The sequence below is a fragment of the Anastrepha ludens genome, chromosome 6 (genome assembly GCF_028408465.1).
Source record: "Anastrepha ludens isolate Willacy chromosome 6, idAnaLude1.1, whole genome shotgun sequence".
NCBI lineage: Eukaryota > Metazoa > Arthropoda > Insecta > Diptera > Tephritidae > Anastrepha > Anastrepha ludens.
Genome location: NC_071502.1, coordinates 35,674,420 through 35,689,721, shown reverse-complemented (window position 1 = coordinate 35,689,721; position 15,302 = coordinate 35,674,420). Strand labels below are relative to the sequence as shown.

At 36.4% G+C, this 15,302-nt stretch overlaps 1 protein-coding gene across 1 annotated transcript in view; it reads right to left on the bottom strand.

Moving 5' to 3' along the window:
* The window catches only part of LOC128866117 (uncharacterized), a 118,494-nt gene that overhangs the window by 97,062 nt on the left and 6,130 nt on the right, over positions 1-15,302 (bottom strand). The gene's annotated exons all lie outside the window — the stretch shown is intronic.

Below are 15,302 nucleotides of genomic sequence, written 5' to 3'. Positions count from 1 at the left end.
TACGAAGAAACAAAAAGTGATTGAAAAAGCTATTAAGATATTAATTAATAAACAAATAGTTTCTTTTCAATTAAGATATTAATTAATAAAAAACATTTTTTTTACATTAAGATATTTTAATTTATTCGTTAAAATCAGAAATTTCAGCTAAGCTGTAATTTGTACTATTATGTAATATAAAAAAATTTGAATCTGGCAGCATTGTTTAGAAAGCAAGCTTGCCACTTATGGTCATTTGATGCCACCGTAAACAGCAAAAGCACTAAATGCTGTAGTGAGTTACCTAAGTAGGGCATGAAAGCATTTTTAAATCCATCTAAATACTAAGAATAACTAGAAATTGCAAACAAATGCATAAATTAGCTGAAAAAAATAGCTTTTCTTGATGCAGCTACCTAAATTTGTCTTATAGACAACTGTCTCTATGAGACCACTATTTTCTTAATTTTTTTATTTTTTTATTTAATATAGTGAAGTTTTTCTTGGGCGAACACCACCGTCAGACAGTTTTGGCCGTCCAAGAGAGGTGTCCACTCAAAAAAGGGTAACTTCTTCCGATACACACGATTTGGTATAGAAAAAAATGTTCGCTCTAGGGAGGTGACCGGTTAATAGAGGTGACCGTTAGAAGAGGTTACACTGTATTTAGCCGCGCCGCTACCGCTTTGAAAATTACCATTGAATTTGGACGGAAAAAACTCACTTTTTATTAAATTTGGTATAAACTGTTTCGGGATCGATATTCTTTAATCTCCTCATTTAACTTCTCTTCACGAGTGTCCAAAATGCCCAGGTATTCTGCCAAGTGCCTGCATATTTTCCCAAACTGTGGCTATAAATCATTAAAAAAATAATACAGATAAAAAATAAATACTCGATTTGTTAGTGTGTGTGAAACCGCCATAAGGGCAACAAGAATAAAGAAATTTGTGAAAAATGTATGTCTAAAATTATTTCGGTTACACTACTTAACAACGACTATTCGTTATTTAAGTGAATATATACCCGAAACAGGTAAATACCTGGGTAAAAAAATGGGTATTTATGGGGAAATAAAAAAATAAAATAAAAGTAAATTATTGCTGTTTCGCTGAGCTCCTCCTATTTGTGGAATGCGTCGTGATGTTGTTCCACAAATGGAGAGATCTACAGTTTTAACCCGACTCCGAGCGGAAGATATGTGGTCGAAAACCTGGGGAACTACCCCCGTGTAAACACAACACCAGCTCCACACTATGGTGGAATATAAAAAGTGAATATTCTTTTTTTAGTTTTAGGACACAAGTCGCTCTTCTACAATTTTCTGTAGAGTTGAGCCCACGGATTTGCCTTTGGAGTATTAGTCCAGTCAAAAGAAGATTTAACTTAGTAATTTTAGGAGTATGCGAGTTTATGGTTTTATTATGTAAAACCCATCACTGTGAACTTAAATTTGAGTTTTCGGGGTCGGGGGTTGTGTCCCGCGGCCGCCATCTTGGAAATAAGGGTGCAACTGGTTTTTGCGATTATCTCGTGAATTTCGAAAGTTACGAAAATTTTGTAAAATACTTTTTTGTAGATAATAATGTTATCTACAACTTTCATTCAAAACTTTTTATTGTAAAATTAATAATAAAAAAGTTATAAACAAAATTACGCGAAAAATTAAGGGATGAATTGTTTTAAAGCGTAATAACTTTTTTTTTATTGATTTTATGGAAAATATACATCAGAGCTTTTTTATAGAGCATTCTTTTGTGAACATTTTTGTCTATAAGTTTTTTCCACTATCTTTATTTAGTCGTATGATTTTGAGCTGCTAAGCGGAGCAACCAATACATTAGCGAAGCGCGTACATGATTACACAGGCCGACAAAATTTAACCAACATTCGGACCCAGAAACCAGACTATATATTTCCGAAGGTTTATGATGCGCTGAATCCAAATTTGGTCTCAGAATTGCTCTATCAGCTCTGGTTTTTGAGATATCCTAACCTAAAAGTGCAAAAAACACCATTTTTGCCCATATTTGAGGTTATGTAGCCTTGCAGATGTTTTCTTTCACCAAAATTAAAGGATGTCATCTTTAAATACAAGCCTTCTTTTTTCAAATGGCGTTTTGTTTGCCAAATATCATTTTTCTTCGCAGAGATATCGCATTTTGAAATTTTCATGTTTCGAAATTTTCCTACACCTGAAAATCGATTAAGATAACATAGACATGATATAGTCGATTACTAATTTTCTTGGGTTTAAGGGCCTGAAATATATGGATTAATAGTATGTAAATTTGGAGTTTGTGGGTAAGCCTGCTTGCGGTTAAGTGGGTTAACCTGCTCGCGGTATGATAGGGGTGGTTTCTAGGGGTTAGGGCTGTGTGTGACTCGGTACCCAAAGGTTAGATAGTGTAGGGGTGTGGTGAGTCAGCACACTTATGGTGTGAGGCAAAATTTTAAGATAAGACTCAATTCAAGAAAATTAGTAATCGACTATATCATGTCTATGTTATCTTAATCGATTTTCAGGTGTAGGAAAATTTCGAAACATGAAAATTTCAAAATGCGATATCTCTGCGAAAAAAATGATATTTGAGCAAACAGAACGCCATTTGAAAAAAGAAGGCTTGTATTTAAAGATGTCATCCTTTAATTTTGGTGAAAGAAAACATCTGCAAGGCTACATAACCTCAAATATGGGCAAAAATGGTGTTTTTTGCACTTTTAGGTTAGGATATCTCAAAAACCAGAGCTGATAGAGCAATTCTGAGACCAAATTTGGATTCAGCGCATCATAAACCTTCGGAAATATATAGTCTGGTTTCTGGGTCCGAATGTTGGTTAAATTTTGTCGGCCTGTGTAATCATGTACGCGCTTCGCTAATGTATTGGTTGCTCCGCTTAGCAGCTCAAAATCATACGACTAAATAAAGATAGTGGAAAAAACTTATAGACAAAAATGTTCACAAAAGAATGCTCTATAAAAAAGCTCTGATGTATATTTTCCATAAAATCAATAAAAAAAAAGTTATTACGCTTTAAAACAATTCATCCCTTAATTTTTCGCGTAATTTTGTTTATAACTTTTTTATTATTAATTTTACAATAAAAAGTTTTGAATGAAAGTTGTAGATAACATTATTATCTACAAAAAAGTATTTTACAAAATTTTCGTAACTTTCGAAATTCACGAGATAATCGCAAAAACCAGTTGCACCCTTATTTCCAAGATGGCGGCCGCGGGACACAACCCCCGACCCCGAAAACTCAAATTTAAGTTCACAGTGATGGGTTTTACATAATAAAACCATAAACTCGCATACTCCTAAAATTACTTAGTTGGCTATTTTTTTTTGTCTCTTTTGACTGGACTATATGCGTGCTGCAACGGCGAGAAGAATGTCGGTTGGATTTGTTGACCGATATGGACGCCCAACAAATTCTTCAGAATATTGAAAAGACAATAGGTGAGGCTTGTAGGACTAAAATTCTTTGAGAATGAAAACCAATCTTGCCATGATGTGGTGTTGACAACACGAGTCGAAACTTGATTGATGTAAACGTCGATTAAGTAACTCTCGTAGCTCTAGTAACAACCAAGGATGATAGATTACTAGGTTTGGCCAATAACTGCCACGTCACGGGGGTGATTCGCCAGCCGGATTCTGCACGATCATTTTCGATGTATTCACACACTCACCCAATCAGTTATTGTTCAGATAGCAACAATCATTAGAACCCTACTTGGCAGCCAAAAGGGCAATGTAACTCTCTCTTGCGCAGTGATCGTGACCAGTCAGAGAAATAAAAGCCAAAAGTAAAAATAAAAAATTAAAAAACGTGAAACAGTGTTTAGCAAGCAAACAGCTCGAAAGGCAACAACAGCAGGAAATTAAAAAGGGAATATTAAGAAACAGCATATAAAGGGTTTATCAATAAGGGCGGGTAGATGTTGAAATGGAATAAAATGGCGTTTGCTGTGTGGCACGTAGCGCCGTCCTGCTGGAACCACATGTCGTCTAGGTCCATATGGTTCAATATGGGCCAAAAGAAATTGGAAGGGCCACCACGTCTACCGAAAAATGGGCGCAATGCGCGCAACGTTTGCGTTAATGAACACTCATTTTGATAATAAAGTTTTATCATTTGAGCGTGCTGTTCAATCGTGTAACTTGCCATGATGATTTGGCATAAACCACTGAATAATAAACAAAAGATTTGACAGATGTCACCAAAACAAAATGGCTGCCTCAGGGCGCCAAAATCGACCCGCGCCAATTGAAAAACCCTTTACTTTTGTTTAGTTTATAATTTATTAAATTATATACAACACCGAAGGCCAATGCAGCCAGTGTGTTAAAGCTGTTAGTGCAATATTTTATATTTTTCTAATAAATAATAATAATAATAAATTATATACTAAGTTAAATTATGAACATAAACTAATAAATAAGTACCAAGTAAGCAAGTCGTATAGATATTTGTGGCAAGGGGAGTTAGAAAGCCTCCAAAGGCCGCGTGCAATTCAGCGGGAAAATAACCTCAATTTCGTTAGATTTATAACATTTTTATTATTTATTTGTGCTATTTGAATGAAAAATTCTATATGGTAATATAAGTTACTAAAGGTTTCCACTACCACTAAGCACTTTCACTATCATTGAATGTTTAGTGAGAGTGCAATCTCGTTCCCACTATCTCTACATGTTTAGAAATAATTCAATTTTTCCTCTATTGCTACATATTCACGATGTACAGAATGCATTCTTGCTGCATACTCGTATTGGTGCGAGCTATTAAGTTCAAATAAATAAAGCCGCAAAGGAGCGCACCCCGATGCCTAGCTAACGTTAACTATCCTCGGTTCCACACTCTCCCTTTCATCGCTATCCTATCAACGAAGTCATTAACGATAAGCAATGCTTAGTAGGCCTTTACCCCAACAAAACATTTTACCACACTGAAAACATCATAAGCTCCGCGCACACAGCAGAGCACGCAGGGCAGCACAAGAAAACGTTAAGCAAATTTTAAGGAGACATTTTTCCTACAATGGATAAAATGGTGGATTGATAAAACATATTACCGCAGCGACTTCCAAATCATATACGCATGAGAGATATAAAAAGTACATATCGACATTTTCTCCACTTAAAAAATATTTCCTACGTGCACTTAAAAATTCGCAAAACGTTCTCAATTGGAGAAATAGAGTACTCGCCGTCCTGAAGCAGGCATTTATTTTATTATTTAATTCAGGTTTTCCCGGCCGGGGTATTTTACAATCTCCCTTTGTTCAGATCAAAAACAGCCAATTGACAATATTCTCAAATGGAGCACGCAGCGTAGAAGGGAGCATTCTAAAATGTGTGTCAATATTATTGATTCAGTAAACATCATCATGCCGGCAAACAACTTCTACTTTTACTCCACTGCCACTTAATGCCATACCGTACGTTCGCGTGAAAGCGCTTTGGTAAATACCTACATATGTATGTACACGTGCATATAAGTGCATATGTATGTACGCCTGGTTGTATTTATTTGGATTGACATCTGAAGTATGCAAATATGTATGTATCTCCAAGTAGTCGCTCAGCTTATCAGCAGATATTGAGTAGGGGGTGCTTAAATATTCTGAAAAGGTTCACTGAAAAGTTTACATATGAATACACTGGATATATGTATGTATGTATGTACAGGTAAGTATCGCTCATTTGCTGCAAGAGTGTCATAATCAGAAGAAAAAATGAGATAAGTTTGCTGAAATGACAGCCAGCTCTTATTTTATGCTGCGTAAAATATTATTAACGGTATCTTTTAACAGAGACCTACTTAGGGAGACATGGGAAATTGCAAACTTTAAAGCCGTTTTTCTCGACATTTTGGTTTTTTGGGTTAAGCCACTTTCGCAGCAAATGAGTGAAATGTAACTATATATTATATTAAAATTTTCGGAAAATTTTAAGCTATAGTGGTGCTTAAACAATCAAATATAGATCATCAAGCGCAGACCAATGAATGTAATGAAGCAACAACTGAGGGATTATTTTGTAAGTAAAGTTACAACACGCAAACTTAATTAATTTATTCATCAACAAACCGGATGCTTCCAGACTGTATTCAGTCTTATAAGTAACTTATTAAAAGTAGAGTAAGAGTAAGAAAAATCGAAGTCTAAGGAAGAAGAGTAAGCACTAAAGTGAGCTGCGTCCTCCTAAAAGAAGCTTTCATTCCAAAAACAGGTTGAGCAATACCCACAAAAAACAATTCATTACAACGGAAAATGCGTGAAGGAGCATTAAAATGAATTGTATTGAGCCCATACAAATATCAAAGACAAAACACATCGACAACAAAACACGCCCTAGACTCTAATAGTCCGGGAGCCAGGGGTTATTTTGACCTCATCATTTCATGCCGACTGATTTTAATACTGAAGACAGACGCCATCCAATGGATGACGAAACCAACCGTCAGCTGGTCCAGTAGCGGTGGGTACGTGCGTGGAATGCTGCGAAACGTGTCGAAAAAACATAAACAAATTTCAATCGGCATAAAGTAGTTTTACTTTTCAATTTTTTTTACAAGTTCACCTGTTCAGCTGACGTGTTTTCCCACCTCTACCGCGCAGCTGACTATTTTTTTAATCTACTAAATGTCAACAATACAAGAAAAAAATTTCAGCCGGTATAAAACGAGTTGGTAGAAATTTTTTTCGACACATTTCGTACCCTCCCACAATTACACCCATCGCGGGTGCGTCAGCTGACGTTCACTTTCGTTATTCATGATGAAAGCTAAATCACAAGTATAGTCAAGAATTTAACGGCATAAAAACGCAGTCCAAAATCGACCCCTGGCTCCCGGACTATAAGGACATGAGATTAATTAGTACGCAACGAAAGCGATAGAACGGAATGACATCTACGAATTTCATCGAGCGCGAAGCAAAGCGCACAAAAGCTCTCTGAGCGCATAGCCTGCATGAAATGGTCTCCCAACGAATATCGCGCATTCTAACTTGGGTCGAACTAAGAACGAGTAGAACAGTTTGAGAGTATAGAGATCAGAAAACGATGAACTATTTCGACAAATAAAGGTCAACATTGCGAACGACTGAGAAACAATATAATTTATGTTGGTGGTGAAGTTGAGTTTGGCTGCGGCCCTGAAAGTATTCGATGCGGCACCAGCTGGAGGTACCAGAGGAGGAGAAAGGCCTCCTCTGTGTTGGAAAGATTAGGTAGAGAAGGACTTGGCTTCACTTGGTGTATCCAACTTGAGCCGATTAGCACGAGAAAGAAACGACTGGCGCGCTTTGTTAAACTCAGCCAAATTCGCTTACGAGATTATCGCCCCAATCAAGAAGAAGAAGTTGAGCTTGGAGTCCAAATAGACACCTAGGTTTTCTAATTCACTAATTGTCTTTAGCGGCGAGTTTGAGATGTAGGAATAAATAGATGTTGGAATAAATAATATTGAAAAATTTCGCAAGCGAAGTTATAGTCACATTTACTAATGTTAAGGATTAGATTAGATTAGATTTGTGGGGGGTTGGACAAGACCAAGCACTTAGTCAGGAGACCATTTAATATTAAGGAGCAAACGATTACGCACACACCAACTATGTAAGTTATTCAACTTACGCTGGAGCGTGGAGGAATCTTCTGGACATGTAATTTCATAACAGATTTTCTGATCACCCGCGTATAGAAGAAAATTACACTTGAAAAGAAAAGAGAAATGAAAAGAAAATATCGTTGATTGAGAGGGCTACTATTTGCCCTAATTGCCTAATTGCGGGTATTCAAATATAAACCCTTTGAGCATGTAAAAAAGGCAGTTATGCTGTTCCATAAGTTCAGCGGTGGAGTCGAAATGATCGAAAATCGAATAAAATGTTATCAAGCGTCCATTGCCGTATTCATAGAATATTCATAGAATACGACTTATCATACAATTATCATGCTAAAAAATCAACTACCCTTTTGCGAAGTGTTATGCTAATAAGGCGTTTTTCAATAGGTGCGCTTCAACTTTTTTCCGATAGGGAGGGCGAACGACGCAATATTTTTTATTTTTCGCTTGTCATTTGTAAACTTCATTAGTATACATTTCATCATAGAACGCTACACACTTGAGCAACGATTGCAAATTAAGAGCATTACGGCCATTTTACGGTCCATTTAACAAGCCGTCCCGTTTTGGGGTTATGTGAAGTCTTTGGTCTACAGTAACAAGCCGGTGACGATTTGTGAGCTCAGAGCCAATATTGAACGCGATATTGCCGGAATTTCGACCGATTTATGCAAAAGAGTGGTCGAAAATTGGGTTCAACGATTGGACTTCGTAAAACGTGCACGCGGTGGTCATGCCAAAGAAATCGAATTTCATACTTAAATTTATATGTTCAAGCCCGATAATAAAAAAAAAATGAGTTAAAAAAGTCAAATCGTTTGTGTTTTATTAAAAAAAAAAAGTTGGAGCGCTCTTACTGAAAAACGCTTTACAAGGAGTAAAGCCATGTCAAGTGATCCTCGAAAATGTCACTAAGTCACGGATTTTAGGGCAAGATATCTCGGAAATGGAGTAAAAGTACACAATTCTAATTTCAGATTATTGAAGGTAAGCGTTTTCCGCACAATTATGCGTAAGTCCGATTATTTAACAGCGTGAAGAAAACATGAAAAAATGCAACTGATTACAAAAAGTTATTATTTATTTATCTATTTGCCACAATAAAAAGAGTTATTAACACTTGAAAAATAGTACAGACAATACTTAAATGGTATGCAAAATTTCACGTCATTATCTATTGTAGTTTTGGAGTAATTAATTTTACAATTTAATCTTGCTTAAAACTTTGATTGTTAATAACAATTGCTAAAATTGAAATTTGCGCGAAATATTTATAGAACAGCGTTAACATGACTACACAACGAGACATCTTGCCCTACAATCCGTGACTTAGTGAAATTTTCGAGGATCACTTGACATGGCTTTACTCCAAGGTGAAGTCCAAAATAAACAAGACTGAGCTAAATTAGAAACAGCAGGAACTTTGTTCTGATAACTTCGAGTTTATTTATTCAAAATAGTCCAATCTGGCCTCGATACACTGTTTTGCGCGATCTAAAAGCTTTTCGAAAGAGTGTTTCAGAACGGTTCGGACCGGAATGTCCTTCAAGATGTCGGTACAAGCCTTTTGGATGGCCTCTACGAACACAAAACGTTTTCCTTTCATGGCCAAAAGCAATTTTCGGAATAGGTAGAAGTCGCAGGGAGCCATATCAGGCGAATACGGTGAGTGATTGATGGTTAAAATGCGATTTCTAGTCAAAAAATCAGTCACAAGAGTGGATCGATGAGATGGTACATTTTGATGCAATAAGCGCTAGCTTCTTCCTTCGTGGTATTCAGGGCGAATTCGACGAATGCGATGCAACAAACGCTTCAAAACGCCAAGATAGAAAATCGCATTGACGGTTTGGCCCCTTGGCACGAACTCCTTGGGGACAATTCCCTTGGGAACGGGAAAAACGAACGAGCATCGACTTAATTTTTGACTCCTGCAAACGCGATTTTTAGGGTGAAGGCTCGTCTGGGGCCTTCCATTCGGTTCTTTGACGCTTAGTTTCAGGTTCATGTTGGAAACACCGAGTTTCGTCACCAGTTACAATGCTGTAAAGGAAGTTCTCGTCTTTTCTCGCCTCTTTTGATTGATTGATTTTTGAATAAATTTTTCACTAAATAAAACAATTAAATGATTTTCATTTCAACTATGACTGACGTACGACACCCAAAATTATTAATCTTCCGATAGCGTGATTAATTATATGCCACCATGTAGAATACAGTACAATAGGTTGAATGAGTACCAGCTTAACGGAACACCACGATCGAGTGCACTCCGAATTTCTTTCATTGGGCACTGAACAGGGAATACATAGTTTCCTTTGTACTGAGTAGATGGAACAAATATTAAGAGAGGGTAACTTCTTTCGAAATTTTAGAGATAAGGCTGTAGAAGAGTGTATTAAAAGCAAGAAGAGATAAACTAAGATAAAGACTTTTTTGCAAAACAAAATTTGGATTCTACCTGTGCCTAATTTTTGAAGTGAATATGGCTTTCAAAACGCGTTTATGCAATAAATGAAGTCACTTGAAGGATATTTGAATTCGTGATTTAAGTTGGCTGAGTGAACAGGCCACAAATGTAGGGGCCTACAGTTTAAAGCCGACCCCGAATGGAATATGGGTTTATCTGAGAAACTTTTTCATGGCCGAAATACACTCGGAGGTTTGCTTTTGCCTGCCGAAGGGAAACCGCTATTTGAAAAAAAAAACTGTTTCTATCAATGGTTGCTTCATGCACGGAAATTCAAACCTATGCACTTCCGAACGGTAGTCCACGCACCAACCCATTCGGCATTCGGCTACAGCGACCGGCGCAGGATTTAAGGAGTTACATACGTCCAGAATTTTCAAAAAATCTATCTCGATTTTCTCAAAACTACTTTTTCCGGCCCGGTCTGCATGATAAGTCATACAGTTTTTAATATTTTATGATGCGTTTTTTTTTAAATATTCGAAAGTGTTTTCTCTATTTTATGAACATAATTAAAGTATGATATTTATGACGTAAAAGTCATACTTTTTTTCAAATATCCGGCTCGACAACTATAACTACAACTTTATTTTACAAGATTTTTTTAACTTTTTACAGGTCCATCAACATTTCAAGGAGAAATGATGCAGACCGTAGAATAATTTTTCTTTTAGCGCATTTTTGCCGCCGTATGTAACCCCTTAATAGTCACCAAAATATGTACGTACTCAGTGTCACGAAGGACGAAGGAGAACAAAATTTGCGTTAATGGGTGCACAAAGTTTGGCGGATGGGTATTCTAGAGTCCCTACTATTTAATTTTCGCCACATATTCGCTTGCGTACTAGTAATGATTGATATGCAAATGTAGCGACATTCGTAGATGATACATAAAAAACTCTTCACTTCAGTTGTGAGACTAAGATATATTCTTCACAAAGCACAGGATTGGTTTGACAAGTGGAAATAACATAAAGAATAAAATAAAAGCAGCTCTACATCGGCAACAATTTTATATGAAATATGGATTTTATTTTCATTAAAACAAAAAACAAAGCTTAACATATCCTAGTATTATACCTAGCAAAGCTAACAAGGAATATTTTCCGGTATACAGAATTGATTGATAGCATACAAGCAATAAAAAATGTTACAGCATAACTATGACGCTTTGGTCACTTAGTCTCGAGGCTTGGTTCTACGTAGTCTCCTTTGGTACCCTATGATCAGGAAGTACCGGGAATGTTGAAATGAAACAAAACGGAACTAAATTTCAGACACATTTATTTTATCCCTTCAAAATATGACCCATCTGAAGCCACACACTTAGTTTCTTCGTCATTCTCTTTGATCTCCTCTATCGACTGAAATCTCCTTCCAAGAAGTAGTAACTTCAACTTGGGAAACAAAAAGAAGTCGCACGGGGCCATATCAGGTAAATACGGTGCTTGCACGATGGTATTTACTTGGTGTTTGGTTAAATAATCCAGCACAATTTGGGCTCGGTGCGATGGCGCGTTAATCATGCAAAATCCAAGAATTGTTTGCCCACATTTCCGGCCGTTTGTGACGTACAGCATCTCTCAAACGCTTCAAAACGGATAAATAAATTCTTTATTGACTGTCCTGCCCGATGGAAGGTATTTATAGTGCACTACGGCTTCACAATCGAAGAAAACAGCCAACATCACCTTCCCGGTACTTTTTGATCATGGGGTAATTTCTTCTCTAAGTAATTTGTAATTTATTTAGCTTTCTTGCCATTTTCAATTCATAATAGTATTAATTTCATATAGTTTGTAGTTTTTTGTGTGGTTTGCTTAATGCTACGGTTATTTTTTACAATATTTTCTGTACTGAAGCTTCTGGGTTTGTGTGCTCTTGCAGCCTTTTTTCATGCTTTGCATCAAAGAGAGGTATGATGTTGGTTGATATTTTTCACCGATAGATCGTAGTACAGATCGGTATTCCTTATATACCAAAGATAGACAAACTGTTCAGTAGGCAGGGCTAGTTTACTGGGGCGGCAGCCCTTAATCGGGAAAAGGCCGAGTCATTCCGGCAACGTAGAACCGGCTGCCGTGGGAATGTATATACCAAAAATCATTAACCATGCCTCTGAGCACCTTATTTTGTTGGTGTGTGTGATTTCGGTGTTTGAAGCAGCGATGCATCCCCACCATTGAATGCCGTATGTCCATACCGGCTTGAGATTTTGATTGTAAATAAGTGATTTGTTTTATATGGACAGTTTAGAGTTTCCGCCAATCAACCATTTATGCCTTTTTTGATTTTATGTCAATTCCGTTAGCAGTTATTATGACAGGTGACTTGCATTTTAACTTCTTGAGCAATGCCATGGAAGATGAATGTGCAGTTTTTCCCTAATCCTAAATTTCACAGTGTTAAAATACAAGAGTTCCAAGAGAAAAAATTTATAAAAAAACATGCAAATAAGGCTATCAAAATTCAAAAATTAAACCCCCAGAAATTTGTCCATAACTACTACCATAAATGTATGCTCGCAGTAGTTGTGTAGTGCATACTCGTACATCTAGAAATAACTGGATCACAATTTATTATATTTAATAAAACAGTCTAGCTAAACTCTGAAAGCAAGGAAATATTTTCGTATTGGCATCGGACTACGAACAACTTTGCCAGTTTAATAGATTCGCTTCGCGTTGGACGAGCATTAAGGGATTTTTTGGTCACTTCGCTCGCTACAAAACATTTTATAGTGAAATTCATTAATAATTACACTGCGTTACAAAAACGAACTTTTTTTCTGTCCTTGAACCAAATATACTTTTTCGGAAAGGGGAGAAAAAATAAAAATACACGTGTATCGGCGATTTTCATGTTGACGTTAAAAAAAAAAAAATTTATCAATTCTCAGATTTTCTTGAATTTTTTTTCTAAAAAAAAATTTTTTTTTCTAAATTTTCGGCATAACTTGAAGGGACTCCAAATTTTTAAACAACTTACTAACCTTTAATTTATTGTTTCATACAACACACTCTGTGCCGTTTGTGTGTTTGTTACAGTTCCGGAAGTTCCGATCATCTGACAGTTGCGCTACTAGGAGACGTATACTTTGACAATTGTTTTAAGTTCTGTTGCGCGAAAACGTCTTTCTGTATATTTCATCTTACGAAAAATGCAGTGCTCGACTCGAAATAACTTTTTTTACGTTTGTGGCTTATTCGCACCAAGTAAAATTTTTAAAAATATTACGAAAACAGTGGTTAATTCGTTTCAGAAAATATTCAAGACTTATATTCAACACTGCTTATGTTCCTTACTTGTGGTATACTCCGGAAGTCGTGTGCGACTATTGCTATAGAAATTTATGCAAGTTTACTGATGGAAGGTCAACAATAAAGTACTCTGTACCAACAATTTGGCTACCACGTACGGAGCACTGTAGTGAACTGTGCTACTTTTGCGTAACTTTTACTCAAACTAAAGGGTACCAATACTTTCGCCGCAACAAAATTTGCTACGCTAATGTATAATCGGTTATTCCAGCGGTTCTGTACTCACCAGAAGAACGTATAGCGGCTTCAATGGAGATTTTTGATGATGTTCCCGAATTAAGGGATGGAGAACCAACAGTAGCACCAACAATGCTATCAACATTTCTTGCATCGAATGCAAGATGCGGGGAACGAGAAGTATCGGAATTTGTACCAACACCCAGTGAACTTGGGACTGCAGTGCCGCATTTAGTAACCCAAGCCGACTTCAATGACCTTGTACGAGAAGGAAATTTGTCAAAGAGAACAGCCGAACACTTTGCATCACGCTTTAAGCAGTGGAATATAGTGGCGGCTGATTTTAAAATAACAGCCGCTCGTGATTGACGTAGCAGTGTTCCATATTGCTTACAAACGCAAAAATAAAATGCCTAAGTTTCTTTAAAAGCATTAAAATTTTAAATGCAACAATTTTTAATTTTAATATAATAAAATTAATAAAAAAAATTCGGGGTTTTATATCTCTATTGTAATGCCGAGTGAAATACCTTTCTTTTGATACCCACATCGGCATATCTCATGAAATTATTATTTTTTTTTTAATTTCGAACAGGTGGCAACCCTGTGAAACATTGTCAGTGGCAACACCAAGGTGAAAAGTCTAGAAATGTGTTACACTATCTGTGTGCCCAATTTCATTCAAATCCGTTAAGCTAATCCTGAGATCGTGTGGCTATACAGATATGCATACAAGAATTGCTCGTTTAAAGTTATAAAATACCAAAAAAAAAAATTGTGACGTGTACATTAAAATCGCCGATACACGGGTATTTTTATTTTTTATCCCCTTTCCGAAAAAGTATTTATATTTGGTTCATAGGACAGAATGTGTGTAACGCGGTGTTATTGTTGTATGAATTCTACTATGGTTATGAGTAATAAGAAAGCTAATAAAGATTTCCTGATAGAAATTAAAAAGGATGGCTTTTAACTATTCCTTACTTTAGTTTTGTTGTTAAATCCACGGCATTTTCCATGTTTGTCTTAATAGAAGTGTAATGTCAAATTTGAATGTATTGGGTTGGCAATTAAGTAACTTTAGCAAATCGCAGCTGTTAATACGTTGCGGTAATTGCGTTTCTTTCAGTTCGTGAGGAACGCACGTATTGAGTTGTTGAACATAGTCAAGTGTTTTAAGTGATTTTCAATGCATTTATGTGATACATGAAGCTTCTCTGCAATCTCACGTGTTGTACTGTGACGATCGGAATCGATTATTGCTTTGATTAGGACGACATCAACCTCAACTGGAGCTTGCGACGCGGTTTTCCCTTTGCGGAAATAAAAAAGCAAAATATGACGAAAATGTTCCTTTTAATTTTCCATTTCTCAACGAACGCCAAACGAAAACTACGCAACCGATCAAAAAACTTTTTTTACTGATTGTCAGCCATCAAATAACAAAACGTGCCAACTATCAAATAACAAAATGTGTTTTACATTTGTACTACGTCTGCAAACCTAAAAATTCAACTGAACCCATCTATGAGTGAAATTCGCAATTACTTAGTTAATAACCCAATAATTTGGCCTAGGAAAGATCTATCACCAAAAGACAGGCTTTTGTTAACCCATTACCCGCAACTATATCAAAATACATTTAAAAAATGTACGCGTATTTTCATTGTTTAATTGCTTTTACTAAGAAAACATGTTTTTGCTAACCAAATAGTCAA